The sequence below is a fragment of the Nicotiana tabacum genome, chromosome 4 (assembly GCF_000715075.1).
Source record: "Nicotiana tabacum cultivar K326 chromosome 4, ASM71507v2, whole genome shotgun sequence".
Classification (NCBI taxonomy): domain Eukaryota; kingdom Viridiplantae; phylum Streptophyta; class Magnoliopsida; order Solanales; family Solanaceae; genus Nicotiana; species Nicotiana tabacum.
Window position 1 is genome coordinate 95162223 of NC_134083.1, and position 24252 is coordinate 95186474.

The following is a 24252-nucleotide window of genomic DNA, read 5'->3' on the forward strand; positions in this document are numbered from 1 at the left end:
GAATTGCAACAAATATTTTTTTTCAATAATAAATAATTTAAACAATAGAATCGTATAGAAATTAGAATTTTACAGATCTTCTTTTTTCTCCTTTAGTTTTCTTTTGATTTGCAAAACCTCATTTCGGCTCAGGGGAGTTGTTGTTCTTATTTGAGAAAAAATTGTAATCGAAGGTCATTTTATCATTTTAAAAATACATGAAATGGACCTACTTATTTTTGGCTGTTGAATTAAGACGAAAGAGGTTCAGTGTCTTATTCAAAAAGTGAAAGAGATAGTATTCTGAATCTGATAATTATGTTTTGCATATTCGCCACGTACTAGTTATAAGACGTAAGACTAATTGATTGATTAGTGTTGACTACATAAACCGAATATTTCCCCAAGATATTCCTGTCCTTTGGTTCGGAAGTCTTTACGGGAGTGAACCAAAATGTGATTCTTTTTGGACTAAGTGATACAAATAAGTTAAAAAAAATTAGGTATTATTTTATACATAGCGCGGTTATTTATTGCGTTATACCTTAATGACAGTTTTGTCCATTAAGGTATAGCGCAGTAAATAACCGCGCTATATATAAAATGTGGCCCCACCAATAATTCATCTGCACTTAACTGACCCACCAATAATTTATATGGGAATAACGCCTATTATGCATGCGCTATACATCAAATAATTGTACCACAGACTGATTTTTTTCTTATTTAAGGAGTTTCAGAATTTGGTAAAAATACATTTAGGATCCTTCAAGTCTTCCGAAATATTTGTTCGTTAAGTTATTTGCATTTTGTTATAATGTCCGAAGAGCGAAAAATTAGAGTTTCATTATATTTAGGGGGTGAGGTTGTAGCGGAGAATAACTCAGTACATTTTAATTGTTCTTCACAGTGTCATGTTAAGTTGGCACTTACAATAGGGTACGATAGATTGATATCGTTGTTATGTAAAAAAAAATGAGTGTGAGCAAACGTTCGATGAATATTAAAGTAATCGGAAGATATCCGTATTCTGTTACTCCGCAAGGGGTTGCTTGTTATGCTGAGTTTAACATCGAAGACGATGAAACTCTGACAGATTTTTTGAGGACTCCGAATGAACACCGGGAACTTCTTGTGATAAAAATGTTGGAAATGTACATCAAGGCTGAAAACGTTCGCAATAATGAGGTTCCGCAAAGTAGGGATATCTCTCAATCATCGGGTGGTTATTTTGGAGCAGTTTTAGCCGAACAGGTTCCGGGTAAAAGAGTTTGGCCTGATCTAAACTTATCTCCACGGGCGAATGAGGAGCGAGGACATAATTTCTCCCCAAATTTACATAATTCATAAGCCGGGTGGTAAACTTTAATTTTCTTTTGTATTACAATATTTACTTTTTTGTATTGAATTTATATTAACACTCATATATTCCACAGGGGGTACCGACTAGATATGAATTTTACAAGTTATGAACCAACAGATAGTTGGAATATGCCTAGTTTTGGTGTGTTGGATCATGGTGGTCCATCCGGGAGTCATCACCAACAGGATAATGTGCATAATGGGATATCAACACATTATGATTTGTAAGTGAAGTGATAAAGTTTATATGTAAAGTTTGGATGAATTTGAGAAACTCATTATTTTATTGGTTGTGCAGTGAAAACGAGTCACTTGAAGGTCATGTCCTTACTCAATTGCCCGAAGACGACATATTTAATTAGGATCTGGCAGATGCGCAGAGTTAGGAAGATGATAGTGATTATGACAACAATGCTGACGAGTCTGGAGATGACACACCCTTCCCTGCTGAGGGTGACGGTGATGAGGACGAGAATGATGAACATGATTTGATGAGGGAGAATGCTCCACCTCCCGTTAGACCAAGAGTGTACGAGTCACATGTGCCGTTTCATTCAAGGGAGATTCCCTACCTTGATCAGTTGCCAAGTATGCCGGATGTTGATGCCCTCACAAGGGATCTTGACGAAATTCGGACAACAATATGGGATGAATCTAGAGCAACGGTGCTGTCAAAGGGCATGCGTTTTGCTGATAAAGTGCGTCTAAGCAGGGCGGTGTAAATGTACATCATAAAAGAGTGTCGTGAGATCGTGGTTCATGAGTCATCTCCGGAAGTATACAAGGTTATTTGTCGTAGATGGTTTCAAGGTTGTAATTGGATGCTGCGTGCGAGAAAGTTGAAAACAAATATGTGGATTGTGGGGAAATACATTGGCACCCACAATTGTGAAATTGACACATTCAGTGGGAATCATTTTAACTTGAATGTTGACTTGATTTCTCTTGTCTTGATTTCACATATTGAAGCGTCCATAAAGTACAAGATCAAAGAGTGTATAACATATGTCCACCAGGTATATGGGTATACCATTACCAAAAGAAACGCATTTCTCAGGCGTAAACTTGCATTTGAAATTGTTTATGATAACTGGGATAAGTCATTTGCCGCTCTACCCAACGGCTGCATTGCAACACTTTAACCTCGAGACTGTTGTTGAATGGAAGCTTGAGCGGAGTCCGAGAATACTAGAATACATATTCAAATATGTGTTCTGGGCATTTAAATTAGCCATTGATGGTTTTGTGCATTGTCGGCCGGTAATATCCATAGACGACACTTATATCTATGGAAAGTATGATATTAAGTTATTGATCGTCGTTATTGTAGATGCTAATGGAAGTATATTTTCCCTAGCATTTGCTATTTGTGCCAATAAAAGCCAAGAGACGTGGACATTATTTTTGAACCACTTGAAGGAGCACGTTGTCAAACAACATTCAGGTATTTGTCTAATATCCGATTGGCATAGCGGTATTTTAAGCTCTGTACATAATTTGTGTGCATGGCAGGAACTGTATGCCTACCATCGTTACTGTGTTAGGAACTTGAAGGCCAACTTCCAGAGGGATTATCCGAACAAGGACTTGCATGATTTAATATGGATGGATGCAACAGATCACCAAGAGTATAAATTTAGGAGGCGAATGGAATTGATTAGGCAAGAAGACCGAGAAGCCTATCGTTAGTTGATGCGACATGAGCTTGGCAAATAGACTTTGCATGCGGATGGTGGTAGAAGATGGAGAATTCTGACTACAAATGTGTCAGAGTCTTTCAATGCGTTATTGAAGTCTGCACGTGGATTGTCAATCACTGCCATGGTGCGGATGTCATCCAAGCAGATGGCGAAAAGGTTAATTGAAAGATCTAGAGGTACATCGTCCTTTATGGAAAGGGGTGTTGAATTTATGCCACAACCAATGAAACGATTTGATAAATATAGGAAGCGAGCACTGTGGCATTCATTTTTGCAGTATTGCAGCGAGCGAAATATTTTTGAAGTTCGCACTGGTCTGCATCACAACAATGGGAATAATACACACACCGTCAATGAAGCCAGAAGATTATGCTCCTGTGGAAAATGGTCAATCTATCACTTGCCATGCTCACATGCCATGAAGTGCTTTTAACATACAAGTTTCGCGGCAATGAGGTACGTTGATAAAGAATATAGTGTTGCTGCATACTTAAACACCTATAGTACACAGTTGCAGCCAGTAGGTGCTGAGCATTATTGACCGTCGGAATCATTTAAAATGATGTGTAACAAAAATTATGTGCGTCAACGACAAGTGCAAAAGAGAACGCGTATACGGAACCAAATGGATGTTGGTGATACCGTTTATGCACGTAAATGTGGCATATGTTCCCAGACAGGACACGACTACCGTAAATGTCCTTCAGCTGGTTTGGGAAGAGGTGGTAATTCAACTCCAGGTGGCAGTTTATCCAATGTGCCCAATTATCAAGGATAAACGTAGTGTTTTATTGAAGTAATTTTGTTGTACTAAATTTATGTAAATGTTCAGGTTGCAAAATGTATGAAATAAAATTATGTTTCCAATGGGGTTAAATCTAATTGATATTTACAATTAAAGATTCAATACAATAATTTAACATACACCCCAAGGAATAAAAAAAACAATTGTCATTTGCCATTATCATCGCTGTCTGGCACTATTTCATTGTCACCGACTTCATCTTCTTCGTCAACATCTTGTACGCACCCTTCGGGACCGAGAGCATCGTAATCTAGGCTCTAGTTGACACACATTTCTCGTATTTTATCGCTATCATCAATAAGACCACTTGCTTGATTTCTACAACAATATGGGACTCCTACGTCCAACATCCGTGGTAGAAACTTAGGTAGTCCCTCCCACTCGACAACTGTTGGGAAAACAGGATAATCATTGTCTCTATGCAATTTTTTATTTTCTAATAAATCCCAGTACTGATCCTCCGTTCCTTCCAGGTAGTTAATATCATTCATTGCATGATGAACAACAAGTGCCTTTTCCATCTCTAGAATCTCCTTCATCAAATGCCGAATCACTTCTGGTTCATCTTTGTGTTTGTTTGTTTGGAAGGTTGCAGACAGTGCTTGTGCTACAACAAGCCCATGCCAGTGACATAGTACTTCATAATCACATCATTTTGAGTAAAAGGGAACCCGTTGTAGTTTTCGCCCCAAATTCGCATACCTTAAGGCTTTGTAGAATGCGCTTCGCCATCAATAATGTGCCCTGCAAATTTGAGATCAGTGTGTATATTGATAGGCTTTTTTCCAAGAGACGCAGAATACCATACCACTTGTTATCAACCAAATCAGTATAGAAACCTGGCATATATTTTTCAAGGTAGGGATCGATTGTGTTATGACGTGTTCTATTTAGATCTTTTGAACTACCTTCACCTTTTTCCTCTTCGTAAACCACTCATTGAATGTTAGTGGCATTTCTGAATTGGATGTTGTTCTGGTTCTTCATTTGAATATTGATCTCTTGGTTCAACTTAAGAAGAACAAAGATGCATGTCGACCTGTAAGAACGCGAAATATAGCGCCTCACCAATATGTGCTATGTGTATTGTCATGTCGACCTGAAAAAGTTGTTGAGATGAAATGCTGGACCCACTTGTACCCCAATGAATCATTATCACGCGAAACATATTGCCTCACCAATATGCGCTATGTGTATTATCATGTCGACCTGAAAAAGTTGTCGGCCTGAAAAAGTTGATGACCTGAAATGTTGGACTAACTTGTACCCGAAAGAATCATTATCACGCGAAACATAACACCTCACCAATATGCACTATGTGTATTATCATGTCGACCTGAAAAAGATGTCACACTGAAAAAGCTGGATGCACTTGTACCCTAAAGAATCATTATCACGCGAAACATAGCGCTTCGCCAATATGCGTTATGTAACCTAAAATCACTCTTACCTGCCTATGAAAACCTCACGCATTTTAGTTATTATTTGCGTCGTAACGAAATGAATAGAAAATTTTTCCATTAATTTTCCATTTTCGAGCATTACGACATGTTTGGACGCAATTACGTACCAAGATGTTACTATGGCAAACATGCGATTTTGAATCCATATTGGTCAGATTGCAATCTGGGGCGCAAACGTTGGATGTGTAAATAAGTTGTAAGTTATTATTCTTGGAAGAAGTGTTTGTTAATACTTTTTATATAACATGTTATTTAATAGTCTTGTGTTATTCTCTCATTGGTAGGACGAAAAGAAATGTGGTTTTGATGAATAGTTTGATGAACCCATTAATCAAGAATACTACAAATCATGTTTGCTAAACATTTGGAATTTGACCGGTGAATACGGACTCCAGATCGTGAAACTACAAGAACAACTTGCGATAACCAGGTAAATCATCTAGCCGCTCCAGATGATGTAGAAATCTCAAGCTGACTAGGTTTCCCAAAGTGTTCGGGAACAGTACACCACCAAACATCAGCAGTAACAACAATCACGTGTACCGGTCGATATCCTCCGTCGGTAAAGCATCCATAATCTCCACATCCATCGCCTCCAGATGCTGTCGGACGGGCGTCAGCTGCAATCGACTTACCCCACTCAATGCAGTCTCCTCCGCTGGCTGGAAACCGTTGAGTCGCTGCAATATATGCAGGTAATGCACTCCCATATAGTCTCTAAGAGCATGCGGGTAAGCTATATGTAATCCATCAATCGGCAACCCGAAGAGAACCTCCACGTCCTCAAATGTGATGGTAGCCTTGCCGATGGGTAGATGTAACGTGTGCGTCCCCGGTCGCCATCGCTCTATCATAGCCATGATCAACGCCCAGTCGAACTGCAACCGACCGATCTCTATGATCCTTTAGAAACCCGTATCCTGAAGGTGTCTAACTATACGGAGATGGAGTGGGTGGTCCCTAATGAACTCTCACATATCGTCTATACGTCTGAGGCGGAATGTCTGGGACAAACACTGCCCATCCCAGATGTATGAAGACCTATGGTTGCCCTGTAGCAACATTAGCTCGAGATGCAGACCGAGGATGTACAGGGGGAACCTCCATGACGATGTCTGTAAATTGAACAATATTAATTAAAGTATTTTTCTTTTTGATTGCTTAACGTCATTAAATATATTGCAATATCTTTTATATTAATATTTAATCGATATTTTTACTATATTATTACTTAAGTTGATACATTTTCTATATTATTATTTTATATGTTAATTTATTATTTTATATGTTAGGTTATTATTTTATATATTAGTTTATTATTTTATATGTTATTTAATTATTCAATATGTTAGTTTATTATTTTATATGTTAGTTTATTGTTTTAAATGCTTGTTTCTTATTTTATATGTTAGTTTATTATTTTATATTTTTGTTTATTATTTATATCTTAGTTTATTATTTTTTATGTTAGTTTATTATTTTAAATATTTGTTTCTTATTTTATATGTTAGTTTATTATTTTATATGTTTGTTTATTATTTTATATCTTAGTTTATTATTTTGTATGTTAGTTTATTACTTTCTATGTTTGTTTCTTATTTTATATGTTTGTTTCTTATTTTATATGTAAGTTTATTATTTTATAACTATACATGATATAATTAATAAGTATTTATATAAAAATATTTAGTTTGACAAATATTGTTGTTTTTATGTTATTTTCTTACATTTATTGACTAACAGAGTTTGTGTTTGAACTATCATTTTTTTTATAAATATTTTTGGGGTTAACAGATAATTAAATGATTAATTTCAATACCTACAAAGATACTACGCTAAAGGGCACTAGATTACAATTACGGGCACTACATTGCAATTACGGGCACAACATAACACTAAAGGGCACTAAACAATAATAAAGTCATATATTAATATATGTACAACAATAAAATCTAAATAACATTAATTATTCATAAAATAACAATTTATCAATTTTACTAATCTTTTAGTACATAAATAATCTAATATGGATAAAAAAATAAAAAAGTTAATTTAATCACAAAACAATCACGAAAATACATATACCACGGTAAAAAATAACTAATAAACATTTTTCATAACAACTAATAACATTAATTATTCATAAAATAATAATTTATCTATTTTACTAAGTTTTTTACCACAACAATAATCTAATTCGGATAAAAAATAACAAATTAATTAAATCACAAAACAATCACGAAAAAACATAGATCACAGTAAAAACAAACTAATACGCATTTTTTATACATGAGTTTTAACAAAAAGTAAGTCGGAATAGCTCGATTTATAATTTTTTGAAAGGTGAGGATTTAATGATTTGGGGGCCGAAACGAGCAATCCATTACGCGATAACGCCTTAGATCCGATGTAAGCTTGCTACAATACCGAGAAGTTATACTTTTTGTGGGACGGGCGGGCTCCACTGAGTTGATTTTCTTTAAAAATGGAGGGGGACCGATTTTTTGGTTTGGGGGTCTACTGGTTCGCGTCTGGTGGGGGAAGGAGATGACACCATTTTTTATATAGGTATAGCGCGCATATATAAGGCGCTATACTATAGCGCTTTGTATATGCGCGTTATACCTCCCGCCCATTTTAAGTTCAAATATAGCGCGGTTATTCACTGCGCTATACCTTAACGGACAAAACTGCCGTTAAGGTATAACGCGGTGAATTAATGCGCTGTATATAAAATGGTGCCCAGTTTTTTTAACCTATTTATGTTGCTTGAGTCCAAAAGAATCACACTTTTGTTCCGAACTCTCTTTGCTAGACTTCAAAAGATACGAACTCTCTTTGCTAGACTTCAAAAGATAGACAAGGTATCATTTCTGATTCTTCTTTTTTCCCTCTAAAATGATTTTAAACAAAGAGCATTTACAAGCTTTACTTTTCAGCCAAAGTTGAAATTAAAAATTTAGAGATGAAAATTAATTGCCAATGTTGCTCCCTATGTTAATATTTAATACCATTGGTCCAAAACCAAATAACGGAGCAATTATCCATTGATTGGTGCATGTTGTGATAGATAGCTCATCATTGGATACCTTTTTGCATATTTTATTATTTAATCATAAATCATGTGATATTTGTAATTTATTGCTATATTAATCTGAATTCGCGTTGCGGTTCATTGCATATTGACCCATTAAAAATAAATTCTTACCAATTGTTTTTTCATTTTTAAGATTCGAATTTGAAACCTCACTCTTAAAGAGTGGATGAGATCTCATTTATCGTATTACACATGTTAGTGGCGGTCCTTTTCGCATGTTATTTGTTAATAATTGGCATAAGAATGCTCCATATATCGACAATTGAATTGAACGTGACTCAAGAATTCGTAAAAACCATGGATTTGATTCACAGATGAAGTTTCCATATTTGACCTTACAGGTTGCAAGTTAGTGTTTTCAATTTTTCATTATAAATAGACTTTTTAATACTTGTAAAACTCATGTTCAAACAGATAGAGGGACGCTTTTACCGGCCCAAATCAACCACAAAAATAGAAGAATAAGAATTTGAGATATCTTTAATCTTTGCTAACTCACTCATTTTATTTCTTACTAGTTTTAAGATACGTGTGTTGCACGTATAAAAAAGTCAGCCAACATTACGCGTTAAAATTTTGTGCTTTTATAATTGTATAAATTAATAAAAAATATCTTGTAGTGCCAAATTTCACATCAAATATATTTCGGATACGATTTATCATGAATGATCGAGTTGGGTCTAATTCCTATATATGCAAACTGCACCCTTATCCTACACACATGTCTTATGTCACGACCAAAATCCACTGTAGGTCGTGATGGCGCCTAACACCGCCGTCAGGCAAGCCAACAGTGATTGATCAATTTAATTACTCATTCTAGTACTTTAAAATCATAATTTTTATTAATTAAATAGTATAAGATAGAATTACACGAATTACAATAACGAACAACCCGTAAGAACCCCAAAATCCAGTGTCACAAGTGCATGAGCATCAACTAGAAAATATAATAAAATACAACAGCTGTCTGGAATACAATTTAGACAGGAGAATGTAAATAGTTGTGATGGAGGCTCTGCAGGTTGCGGATCGTAACATGAAATGCAGCTCACGATAAAGTCCCCGCAATAGCTGCGCCTCTGCGCCCAATAGACTACCAGACATATATGTACCTGCATAATAAGTGCAGCAAGTGTAGCATTAGTACGTAAATCAACGCGTACCTAGTAAGTATCTAGCCTAACCTCAGAGAAGTAGTGACGAGGGTCGACATCAACACTTACTAGTGGTCCAATAAGACAGATGCAGTAGAAGTAAACAGATGTGAGTCAGGGGAATAAACGAAATAACAAGTATAAATACGTGGTAAAATTCTCCTCTCAGCAATGACTCAAACTCTCATCTAGTAATTACCTTTTCAACCGGAGTATATATAGTGGACCTCATCAGATAGGTCGCCACAGTTCAAATAAGAAAAACTCGCAGATATACTGCCTTCTTATCAATTATTACGCATGATTTCATAACAGTATTTTATAAAAATGTCGAGGCATACGGACCGATCCATCATGATATTTTTGAATCATAGATACATCTATTATATTGCTGAGGTGAAGGGCCCGCTCCCATGAGAGTGTGGTACATAACCCTGCCAAGGCGTACTACACGATTCATCATAATGTGTGTATTGTCGATGGTCGAACGGAACGAACCATAGATGTATCTATCATGATGAGGCAAACGGCCCGATCCTATTAGAATAAAAAGTTTTGACGGGTCCTCGACCCCACTCACGAATAGTCGTGTGAGTTAAAGATTTTAAGGGAACTTTGCGATGAGAACGCATAACGCGGGAGAATTTCTTAAAGAGAGTACAATTAATCTGTGGCTTATCATGAAGCCCGTCAAATCTCTACAATGACAAGTCTATCACTCTACGCAAGTCTAGTCTCAAGTCGTAATATAAAATAAAGGAATTTAATAAGCCAGAGACAACTCAAATAGTACAGTTATAGCATGGCGGGAACCTAAGTCTACCCAGACATAATATGAATCTAGCTACGTACGGACTCTCGTCATCTCGTGCATACGTAGCCCCCGCAACAAGTAGCACATAACAAACACATCACCTAGGGGTAGTTTTCCCCTCACAGAGTTAGACAAGAGACTTACCTTGCTCCAAAGTTCCATAACCGGCTCCAAAGCCTCTCTAACACCTCAAACCAATGCATGTCGATCCAAAACTATTCAAATAATGTGCAAACCAATCAAAATATATTCCAATACCCATAATTAATCAATTTAAATAATTTCCAACTCCGCTCGAAAAGTCGATAAAGTCAACACTCGGCCCAATTGCCCGAATTACGATAATTTTTGAAGATAAACCTTACCCATAACATTACTAACGCAAATATGTAATTCATTCTTAATTTCATTTCCAAAATCGTGGTCAAATCCAAAATTATAAATTCTAGGTCTTCTACTAAAATCCCACATTTTCCCTAAATTTTCCTCCTTAAATCCACATATAAAACTTAATATTAAGCGCACAACAAGTGAAAAATTACTTACCTTGTGTTACATGATGAAAACTCCTCAAAATCGCCCAAGAACCAAGCTCCAAAAATCCCAAATGAAAATGACGAATGACCAAGTTCGATCCCCTTATGTTCTGCCCAGTTTTCGCTTCTGTGGACATATTTGCACATATGCGGCCTCGCTTTTTCGATCCAAAATGCGCATATGCGGGGTACACTGCCCAGCTGAGACCTCGCATCTGCGGAAGCATTTTCGCTTCTGCGCAGGCGCTTCTGCGATGGCCAATCGCGCATCTACGAACCAGCCGCTTCTGCGTCTTCATTTCTCGCTTCTGCGATTCCGCAGGTGCGGGAATATCTTTTCATATGTGACCACTGACTTGACCTTTCCCATTTCGCTTCTGCGAGCTCGACCTCGCTTTTGCGATGTCGCTTATGTGACCAAGACATCGCAGAAGCGATCACACTAGTTGCTGCCCATCCTGAATTCACCTGAGGCTCTCGGAACCTTAACCAAATATACAAACACGTCCCAAAATGCAATACGAACTTAGTCGAGCCTTCAAATAACCTCAAACAATGCTAAAATCATGAATCACACCCCAATTCAAGCTTAATGAACTTTAGAACTTCAAACTTCTACATTCGACGCCGAAACCTATCAAATCAAGTCCGATTGACCTCAAATTTTGTACACAAGTCATAATTGACATAACGAAGCTATTCCAAGACTCGGAACACCAAGCGGGCATCGATAATATCAAGATTGACTTCAAACCAAACTTATGAAATTCTTAAACCTTTAAAATGCCAATCTTCCATAATAAGCGCTGAAATGCTCCCGGGTGATCCGATACTCAACCCGAATATACGCCCAAGTCCGAAATCATCATACGAACCTATTGGAACCTTCAAATCTCAATTCCGAGGTCTTTTACTCAAAAGCCAAACCTTAGTCAATTTTTCGAACTTAAAGCTTCCGAAATTAGAATTTTCTTTCCAAGTCAACTTCGAACTTCCCGAAATTCAATTTCGACCACACATACAAGTCATAATACATGAAGAGAATATACTAAAGGCCTTAAACCTCTTAATGATGCACTAGAGCTCAAGATGACCGATCGAGTCGTTACATTCTCCCCCACTTAAATATACGTTCATCCTCGAACGTGCTAAGGATTGCTCCGGAGTTGTCTAAAATCATTGTTTAACATCTCGTGCACCTACCCGTGCCACCACCTTCCAGTTGAACATAGTAGCTCGAGCCAGACTGAAAAATCCTCCCTATAACCTTAGCTAACAAGCTTTAGAACCAAGCTCCAACTTTTGAATTTCTTTACAAGGCCTGATTCTAACACACGAGCACCGTACGAATCACCACACACTGTACCAAAATATGATCATGCATCTATGCTGAAATCACACCATGCACCACATAAGTCAGTTGCCCATAATAACATCCTCCGGCCATAATAACTGAAATTTCACGAATTCGATGCCCGCAATACGCCTCATGACGTATATAAGTTTTGTTCCAACTCTCAAAATACTATCACAATAGAGGAGATGCATAGAAACTAATATCCACCTGCCGAATCAACAAATCATGGAGTTTCTCCTCCTGACAAGAACCATCTCATTCTGAACTGAATAATGATATTTGCTCTTAAATATACCTTATATAAATCTGATTGCACTAATTTCAGGTCCAATAATCTCGTCTCACCCAGTACAAGCTGCTCAGGTAATAAGCCATCTCAGACACTGCCAAAAATCTTATATTACGCCAACAAGCTACAAACTCGAATGCTACACATAAGGAGGAACGAACTCCATAAAAGAATTACCCAGCCCGCATAACGAACAAAACGACCAAACATATGTTATGATCCCTTCTTAGAGAATGAGAAACAAAATACGCAGGAATAGATATAGGGAACCGTACTCACATATCACTGTTGCGGCGTGCAACCTGATCCAAACATGATACCATTGTGGCACGCAACTCGATCCAAACATGATACTGTTGCGGCGTACAACCCGATCCAAATAACGCACCCGTGGCGGTGTGCCACCTGATCCACTCATAATAATAAATAAGGACATACTCATCAAGACATAATGCTTCTACCTACGGAATACTAAATATCGTCCATAAGCACGCTAAGTGCAAAAATACAACTCTAGGGAGACGGATAGCGCAATACGCCACCAAACCCAAGCACGACTAAGGTGCAATAAATGATCTGCATATCGAGATCCATGCTGCTTATCTAATACGACAAGCTACACGGGACCATAACACATGTGCGAATAATCAAGCCATCTCAATCCGGGACAAACTCCCACAGTTCACAACCAAAAGACTAGGGCGTCTTCCAGGCATAAACTCTCACATTAGCGACAGTACCAGAATCTCCATACTTGGTTTCAATATTTAACAATCAAGTGACTAATACGACATACTTATACAATTTTCCCCATAGAATACTCTCCCAAGATCTTTCGCACCAGGTAGCAAAGTGTGATGACCCGATAGGTCATATCATGTTTTAAAACATAATTCTGTGATCTGAAGCCTTACAAATCATGTTTTAAACTTCCTCGATTTGCGTACACATTCCGAGCATCTTTCTAAAAAGCTTTTATGTTAAAAAACTGAGAAAAATATGAAATTTTGCCTTAAAATCCACTTGAGTTGACTTCGGTCAACATTTTGAGCAAACGGACCCGGATTCATATTTTGACGGTCTCGGTGGGTCCGTATCATGATTTCGGACTTGGTCATATGCCCGGAATCAAATTTGGAAGTTCCCAGCCCAAGATATCGCACTTTGTTGAAATTTGCAAGCTAAAGACTTAATGAATTTGAAATGTGTGACCCATAGTTGATTTTTTGGATATCGGATCCGTATTTTAGTTCCAGAACTCGATATAGGTCCAATACCATATTTATGACTTGTCTGTGAAATTTGGTGAGAAACGGAGTTGGTTTGACGTGATTCGAAAGTCCAGTTGTTAATATAGAAGTTTCAAAGTTTTCTTGAAAATTTCATTTAATTTGGTGTTTAATTCGTAGTTCTAGGTATTACTTTGCCGATTTGATTATGCGAGCAAGTTCATATGATATTTTTAGACTTGTGTGCATGTTTGATTTGGAGTCCCGAGGGCTCGGGTGAGTTTCGGATAGGCTACGGAGTGAAATGGACTTAGAAAACATAGCTAATGCATTTTTTTTCCTGGTATCTGCTGCAGATCTCACATTTGCGAGATCTAGCTCGCATTTGTGAGCCAGGGCATGGCAGGGGTTACTCGCATTTGCGAGGCTAAAGTTCGCATTTGCGAACCTGTCTATTCCGCTTTTGCGAAGGCAGAGTCGTATTTGCGACTCAGCACTGTTTTGAGAATCTTTGCATTTGCGAAGGTAGGGCCACATTTGCGAGGGTTGCAGGTTCGCATTTGTGGATGTTTTACCGCATTTGCGTTCACTGGGATTTCTGAAGAAGTTTGCAATTGCGAACATGATATTGCAATTGCGACATCTGCAGCTAGGTAAAACTTGACTTAGACGGGATTTTTGCGCATTCTTCAAATTTTCAAAACAAGAAAACCCTAGAGGCAATTTTTCAAAGAACGTTTCTTCCCCAAAACATTGGTAAGTGATTCTAAACTAGTTTCTTTCAATCTTTCACTACTTTTCCTAAGATTTCAACCTAAAATCTAGAGTTTTCATGGTGGAAATTGGGGGTTTGAGTAGAATTAGGGATTTTTATAAAATAGGGATTTAGACCTCAAATTGAGGTCGAATTCCAAAACAAATTACATAACCGGGCTCGTGGGTGAATGGGTAATCGGGTATTGGTCTGAATTTTGGGTTTGGACCAAGCAAGCCCGGGAGTTGACTTTTATTGACTTTTTCAATAATGACCTAAATTGAATCCTTTGCAATCGTGGGTAGTTCCTAAGGCTTAATTTGAATTGTTTGGTTGGTAATTTGCTAGATTCTATTGGTTAGGAGGCTCGTTTGAAAGGTAAAGCTATGATTGAGCTTTGAGTAAACCTTTGGAGCGAGGTAAGAGTCGTGGTTAACCTTGTCTCGAGCGATTAGGACTTATTTGCCTATTTGCTATCTGTTTAGATGTTCGGTACAACGTATATGTGAGGTGACGAGTACTTATGCATTGTTGTCGGGTTAAATCATGTGGGTGGGACTTGTTCCTTGTAGTTTATTGCTTACTTTGATCTTGTTATCTATGCTTAGACTACTTACTTACTTATTGATCATTCTTATCGTGTTTACGGGTTTTTGTGATAATTGAGTATTGATTCCAAAGTTGAGATTGGTATTGTGGAACTATTGTTGAAGTAAGTCTTGTTCTTGTTGATTCTATCTCCCTGCTATTACTTGTTCATTGTTATGTGGTAAGGGAGAGTGTTAATGCACAAAGAGTGATGATATGCCATATTGTGAGTGTTAATGCACGAAGGGTGATGCCGTGCTATATTGTGAGTGTTAATGCACGAAGGGTGATGCCATGCCATGTTATAAGTGTTAATGCACGAAAGGTGATGCCGTGCCATATTATGAGTGTTAATGCACGAAGGGTGATGCCGTGCCATGTTATGAGAGTTAATGCACGAAGGGTGATGTTGTGCCGTATATAATGATCTATATTGTGAGGTTGAGAGTAAAAGCACGAAGGGTGATACCGTGCAAATTTTCTTCATTGTGTTTAGTTGTTTTCGCTGGTTAAAAGCATGTTGATTGTTCTGGTTATCATTTCCGCTGTATCTTTTATATCTTGTGCCCCTTTAGCATGCCACCCTCCCAATAATACATGTTTAGCTGTTACTGTTGTTTTCTTGTATATGTACTGTTATCTGCACAGGTTTATTATATGAGTGTCTTGTCATAGCCTCGTCACTACTTCATCGAGGTTAGGCTCGACACTTACCAGTACATGGGGTCGGTTATACTGATACTTCACTCTGCACTTCCTGTGCAAATTTTGGTATTGGTCCCTGCTGATCGTGAGGCTTAGCAGCTTGGACTTTCTCATTGGAGAATCAAGGTAGATCTGCTGGCGTCCGCAGACCTTGGAGTCCCCTTCTATCTCCCCTATTTTACTGTTTCTATTCAGAACTGTTATATTTCTTTCAGACTCTGTTTGTAAAAAATCTTAGAAGCTCGTGAGTTATGACTCCAGATCCAAATTTGTATAAGATATTATGGGCTTTTTAGCTTCTATTTAGTTTAATTAATTATGTTATTGAAATTGACTAAATTTGGTTTAAAGAATCCTCTAACACTGGCTTGCCTAGCAAGTGAAACGTTTGGCGCCATCACGGTACTGAAGGTGGGAATTTCGAGTCGTCAAAAGTTGGTATTAGAGCACTAGGTTGCCTAGGTCTCACAATTCACGAGTAGGCTTAGTAGAGTCTAGAGGATCGGTACAGAGACGTCTGTACTTATCTTCCAGAGGCCATGAAGTTTAGGAACATATTTCACATCAATTCCTATTTGTCGTGCGATTTTATTCTCTCATTGCTAATTGAACTCTTCTACTCTTATTCTCTCACAAATGGCGAGAACACGTACTGCATCTTCAGCTTAGCGGCAGCTAGAGCCCCCAGTGGTAGCTCCTACGAGGGGCAGAGGTCGAGGCCGAGGCCGTGCCAGAGGTCGAGGCAGGGGTAGAGCTCAGCCCAGAGCTCGAGCTGCAGCACCAGCAGTGGAGCCTCAAGTAGAGTTTGACGAGGAGGTTCCAGCCCAGATTGTTCCTATCGGACCAGCTCAGGTCCCGGAGGGGTTCATTGCCATCCCAGTGCTTCAGGATGCTTTGGTCCGTTTGGTGGTCCTTATGGAGAGTGTGGCCCAGACTGGCGCATTCCCCATGGCACCAACTGTCTCTCAGGCTGGAGGAGGAGCACAGACTCCTACTACTCAAACTCCGGAGCAGATGGCTCCCCAGTATCAGACTCCTGCAGCTTATCCAGTCGGAGTAGTTCAGCCGGTTGTTGCGGTACAGGCTGGTGATGGGTCAGCTATGTCTTTTGAGGCTTTATGGAGATTGGACAGGTTTACCAAGCTCTTCCCAGTTCATTTCAGTTGTGCTCCTTCAGAGGATCCCCAGGAGTATCTTGACAGCTGTCATGAGGTGCTATGGAACATGGGTATAGTGGAGACCGATGGGGTCGATTTTGCTGCATTTCAGATGACTGGTTCCGCCAAGAAATAGTGGAGAGATTATTTATTGACCAGATCAGCTGGATCACCTAACCAGATCAGCTGGATCACCTACTCTTACTTGGGACCAGTTCTCTCAGCTCTTTCTAGAAAAGTTTCTCCTTATCACATTGAGAGAGGAGCATCGCCGTCAGTTCGAGCGTCTTCAGCAGGGCAGTATGTCCGTCACTTAGTATGAGACCCATTTTGTAGATCTGGCCCGTCATGCTATTCTTCTGCTTCCTACCGAGAGAGAGAGAGAGAGAGGGTGAGGAGGTTTATTGACGGACTTGCTCAGCCTATCAGATTGAAGATGACTAAGGAGACTGGGAGTGAGATTTCTCTTTAGGCGGCTGCCAATGTCACCAGGCTAGTCGAGATGGTTCTTGCTCAGGGAGGTCAGGGGTTTGACAAGAGACCACATCATTCCGGAGGGTTCGGCGGTGCCTCATCTAGAGGAACATGTACTTTTGGTAGAGTCCATCCTCCCAGGCCGTTTCATTCAGCACTCCAGGCATCCCACGGTACCTCAGGTGGTCGTGGCCCTCATATGCCTTATTCCAACCAGTTAACCTACAGTGCACCACTAACTCCTATTAGTGCACCTCCACTCCAGAGTTTTCAAGGTGGTTACTCAGGTCGATAGAGTCAGTTTCGGGGTCAGCAGTCATAACAGCCGAGGTCCTGTTATGCTTGTGGTGATCCGAGGCACATTGCTAGATTTTTCCCTCAAGCATTGGGAAGCTCACAACATCAAGGTTCTCGTGCCATGGTCTTGGCACCGGCTGCTTCACCGCCCGCTCAGCCAGCTAGAGGTAGGGGTCAGGCAGCTAAAGGTGGAGGTCAGGCCATTAGAGGTGGAGGTCGGGATGCTATAAGTGGAGGCCAGCCAGCTAGGGCCCAGCCCCGATGTTATGTTTTTTGAGCCAGGCCTGAGGCTGAGTTATCTGACGCTGTTATCACAGGTACTGTTTCAGTTTGCAGTAGAGATGCATCAGTTCTATTTGATCAGGGTTCTATTTACTCCTATGTTTCATCTTATTTTGCTTCACATTTGGTTGTGCCTCATGATTCTTTGAGTGCTCCTTTGTATGTGTCCACACATGTGGGGGATGCTATTATTGTAGATCGTGTTTATCGTTCGTGTGTGGTCACCATTGGGAGTCTTGAGACTAGTGTAGATATTCCACTTCTTGATATGGTAGATTTTGATGTCATCTTGGGTATGGATTGGCTGTCACCTTATCGTGCTATATTGGATTGTCATGCCAAAACGGTGACCATAGCCATGCTGGGGTTTCCTCGATTAGAGTGGAGAGGGATTCCTGGCCATTCTACCATCAAGGTTATCTCTTATATGAAGGCTCAGTGTATGGTCGAGAAGGGGTGTCTAGCGTATTTGGCTTATGTCCGCGATTCCAGTGCGGAGGTTCCTCCCATGGATTCAGTGCAACTTGTTTGTGAGTTTCCAGAGGTTTTTCCTGCAGACCTGCAGGGGATGCCACCTAACAGGGATATTGATTTCTGTATTGACTTGGCTCCGTGAACCCATCCCATTTCCATTCTGCCATACCGTATAGCCCCGCGAGAGTTGAAAGAATTGAAAGAATAGTTTCAAGATTTGCTTGATAATGGCTTCATTAGACCTAGTGTCTCACCTTGGGGTGCACCTGTGTTTTTTGTGAAGAAGAAAGATGGATTGATGAGGATGTGTATAGATTATCGGAAGTTGAACAAAGTCACCATCAAGAACAAGTATCCATTGCCGAGGATTGATGATTTATTTGATCAGCTTCAGGGTGCCAAAGTATTTTCAAAGATTGATTTGAGATCTGGCTACCATCAGTTGAAGATTAGGGCATCCGATGTTCCTAAGACAGCTTTTCGGACTCGGTACGAGCATTATAAGTTTCTAGTGATGTCCTTTGGGTTGACAAATGTCCCAGCAGCATTGATGGATTTGATGAACCGAGTGTTCAAGCCTTATTTGGACTCCTTTGTGATCGTGTTTATTGATGATATCTTGATCTACTCCCGTAGTCGAGAGGAGCATGAGCAGCATCTCAGGATTGTACTTCAGACTCTGAGAGCCAATCAGTTGTATGCTAAATTTTCAAAGTGCGAATTTTGGTTGGATTCAGTCATTTTCTTGGGGCACATTGTATCAGCAGAGGGCATTCAGTGGATCCTAAGAAGATTGGGGCAGTTCAGAACTGGCCTAGACCCACTTCAGCCACGGAGATCAGGAGTTTCTTGGGTTTGGCGGGCTATTACCGTCGATTTGTGGAGGGATTTTTATATATAACAGCCATGTTGACCAGGTTGACCTAGAAGGGTGCCCTGTTCAGATGGTCAGACCAGTGTGAGGTGAGTTTTCAGAAGCTCAAGACTGCTTTGACTACAACACCAGTGTTGGTATTGCCCACAGGTTCAGGATCTTATATAGTATATTGTGATATGTCACATGTTGGGCTTGGTACAGTATTGATGCATGAGTGCAGGATGATTGCGTATGTGTTGCGGTAGCTGAAGGTTCATGAGAAGAATTACCCTGTCCATGACTTAGAGTTGGCAGCCATTGTTCATGCGCTAAAGATTTGGAGGCACTATCTTTACGGCATGTCATGTGAGGTTTTCACAGATCATCGAAGCCTTCAGTATTTGTTAAAGCAAAAGGATCTCAATTTAAGGCAAAGGAGGTAGTTGGAGCTATTGAAAGACTATGATATCACCATCTTGTATCACCTCGGGAAGTCCAATGTGGTGGCCAATGCCTTGAGTAGAAAGCTAGCGAGTATGGGCAGCATTGTGTTCATTCCAGTCGGTGAGAGGCCGCTTGCATCAGATGTTCAAACTTTAGCCATCCAGTTTGTGAGGTTGGATATTTCAGAGCCCAGCCGTGTTCTAGCTTGTACAGTCGCTCCGTCTTCTTTGTTTGAGTGCATCAGAGATCGGCAGAATGATGACCCTCATTTGTTGGTCCTTAGGGACATAGTGCGGCACGGTGGTGCCAAGTAGGTAACTGTTGGAGATGATGGACTTTTGAGGATGCAGGGTCGCGTTTGTGTGCATAATGTGGATGGACTTCGTGAGTTGATTCTTGAGGAGGCCCACAGTTCCCGGTATTCTATTCATCCGGGTGCCGCCAAGATATATCAGGACTTGCAGCAGCATTATTGGTGGAGGAGGATGAAGAAGGATATTGTCACGCCCCAAAATCGAGGAGCGCGACCGGCCCTCAACCGAGTGAACCCGACCAAGCAAGCCTGTTAGATTTCATTCTACCCAAACTCATTCACGAATGGAGATAATACAAATTTTCATTAATTAGACAAAATGGTGTTCACGTCTACAATACCAATTCATTTCCAATAGCTTCATCATTTTTTAATGTCTCAAATGGACAAGTAATACAACCACAACATAACATATTTTGTCTTTCCAAGCACCAATACACAACCTACACTATGTCTACGGAGCCTCTAAAGATAAAGAAGAGTACAATGATAATGCCGGAAACAAGGCCCCAGCTATACCTCAAACGGAATACACAAGGTACAAAAGATACATGACCCCGGGAAGAAGTGGGGCTCACCAAGTCAACAGAGAAGAAGGTGCACTGCTATCACTGATCAATATCTCCTGTTATGGAACCACCTGTATCCATTGAAAGATGCAGCGGCCCGGTAAAAGGAATGTTAGTACTGTCGAATAGCACTAGTATATATAACTAAACACCCTCTCAATAGAATGACAAATAATACAAACAAGATTATCATAATATCAATGAAAACCTTAATCAACATCAAACCTCAATTTAGGATCAACACAGTGTTCAAATTAATTTCCATATCTCACATTGGGAGATTTCTTTAGCATCGATATACCATTGTCCATAATACCATTATTCACAATACCAATACCACCATATTCTCAGTACGGAGTCCGATCACGACCGGATCGGCTAGGCTATCTCATTAGAGACATCAACCACAATTACTCTCAATATCAATACCACCGTCTTTAACACGGAGTCCGATCACGACCCGATCAGCTAGGCTATCTCATTAGAGAATCAACAACAATTACTATCAATACCAATACCACCGTAATTGTAGAACGGAGTCAGATCATGACCCGATCGGCTAGGGTGTATTATTTGAAGACATCAACCAAAATCTCAATTTCAATTACAATTTTCAGTAGAATCACCACCATGTGTGCGACATGTTGTCCGATCACGACCCGATTGGCTAAGCTGTCTTATTCGAGACATCAACCCTTTTATATCAATCAATATTATCCTAATTAAGAGGAATAATTTTATCACATCAATCTCATCCCAAATAAGGGGAATAATTCACAAAGATAACATAGGTACAAATGTATTTACCTCATCATCTTCCACATTGTATAAATCTCCACTAGTATTTTCAACCAATAATAACAACAATATTTCCTTGGCTCTTTTGGCCATTCACAAAATTCTTTATTCAAGGCACGGTGGCCATATTTGTTATTCCACACGTTTATTTCTTCCCTCTCATGTATCATCATCATAAATATCAACATACATATAATATTCCAAAAATTACAACTTTAAGTTCATTAGAAATAACCAATTTAAACACCATAGATTTCTTTCCGAGAAGTGGAGTAAAATGATTGGCAATTGATGCGCAAGTTTAAATCATCAGCAAATAACACATCATTTATTCTTGACACGTTTCCCCCCACAAAGGAAAATACATAATTTTCGCTCACGAATATGTAAGAATGCAAAACACATTGAAGATACTCACAAATCATAACGTATGTTAAAACAGCCACATATGAGCATGACTTTAGTTTATAGGCTTTTAGGCAATTCTATTTTCGAAGTCATTTCGGAATAGTTGAATCAAGGCTCATTTCATAACCTTTCTCACATCATTTCATTTCATTGGCTCCATTGGCCACAAATAACTTTCACTTATATCAATCATCACATTTCATACTTCTTTCACATCTTTATAGGTTATCAATAGTAAGACATTTCCAATCAAGGCTTTAGGTACACATATGATCAATTAAGAGTCTTAATCATATTGAGTTTTCTCACAGAATTTGGTATACTATCTTTCATTGAAACATGACTCAAAGCCATAACATATTAATATACAACCCATACTTTGAACATCTATATTTCGACATAAGGCTCATGCGGGATAATCAAATTTATAGGGAATAACCCGGAATGTAGGAGTTAGGAATCGTGAGCCAATCATACTTGATCTTACGGAAACATTATGGAATTCAATTCCAAGAGAGAAACTTTAGCCAACATACCTCAAATTCTTCCCTTAATGATACTACAATGATGCACTACACTAATCAACTTCAATCTACGATATCAACATCTAATGATACCAATATTAGTAACAAATCCCATAGATTCATTGTATTCATAAATTTCATCGCCAAGATTACCATTCATCTTCTCCCTTATTTTCTCAAAAGTACTATTCATGCCATGAACTAGAGTTTTACAATCCAATCTTTCAACCATTAACATTTGTAAAAAATGCTTCAAATACTTCTAAATACTCATAATAAACGATTTTGAAGCATTGGAATTACCTCTAGTAGATCAATCTTGAAAAATCACAACTTTGGTGATTTTTGTGTTCTTGAGGATTTGATGATGAAATCTTATATTTGGATGTAAGAATGATGTTAGAACTCATGTATATTGAGTAATAATCAACCCAAAATATCATTAATAACTTACCTTGGTCGATTGGACTTGATTTGAGTTCAAAATCGCCCCTTCACTTCAAGAACCCTAACCCCCAAATACACAAAATACCCTCTTTACCCAACCTTGTATTTATTGGCCTAGATTTCTGGGTTTCAGATGCGGCCCTGGATGCTTCGCATCCCCACTTCACTCCTCTTTGAAGCTCGGATGAGGACTTGGATGCTATGGCAGCACTTCACTGCCAGCCTCTCTTTCGGACGCGGCCTCGGATGCTTCGCATCCGCAGGCTCCTCCGCCAGCCTTTGGTAATTTGGTCATAACTTCTTATAGGAATCTCCAAATGACAAACGGTTTAAAGATTTAGAAACTAGACTCAAAAACCTTTAATTTTATAGGTCATACATCACCTACATCCTTACATGTATATATATAGGACTATCCAAAGTTTAGTTTTGTTCGTACTCATTTGGAACTTTAGTCTATCATGAAATTTCTAACTTGACTTGGACTTAGGGATCTCCCTAGACCCCACATCACTTATAATATGACTCGTACACTTATTATCGTATCCAATTGATATCCATCCCATTAATAGTTCTCGTTTGCACACAACAACAACAACAACAACCTAGTATAATCCCACTAGTGGGGTATGGGGAGGGTAGTGTGTACACAGACCTTATCCCTACCCTAGGGTAGAGAGGTTATTTCCGATAAACCCTCGGCTCCCTCCCTCCAAGAACTCCCTACCTTGCTCTTGGGGTGACTCGAACTCACAACCTCTCGTTTGCACACAGAATAATATAATTAGCGCACATCAACTTTCTTAATAGTGCTTAAGTACTTCAAAATTTTTCGGGGTGTTACATTCTCCCCCACTTAAGAACATTCGTCCTCGAATGTTTCACAAGTCACTTATAAGAATAGATTTATCCTTATACCTCCAACCATTATACATAGGAACTCATGACTACATCGATCTCATACTTCCTTTCTAAAATTTCAACTTACTTATGGCCCTTAAATTTTGGCTATCTTTACAAATTCGTAAAATTTTTGGCAGAGTTTCCCTTGTAACTGGGCATGTCCACCTGCCAGAGAACCCCAGAAACCAATCTTAACAACATATACATAATCCAACGACGTAACATCATACAAAACAACACCAACTGTGGCCTCATAAGCAATATATTTCCGGAAAGGAACACCCTTAACGCCAATTATTCAAATGATACAAAATTCATAGAAAGCAACTCTTAGAATATTTTTCATAGATCACAACTTTGTAAATACATGGCTATTCAAACAAATAAGGATACTTTTTTCTTCATTTCTTCCTCGACCTCCCAAGTATCCTCTTCAACCTGTTGGTTTTGGCATAACACTTTTACAGATGT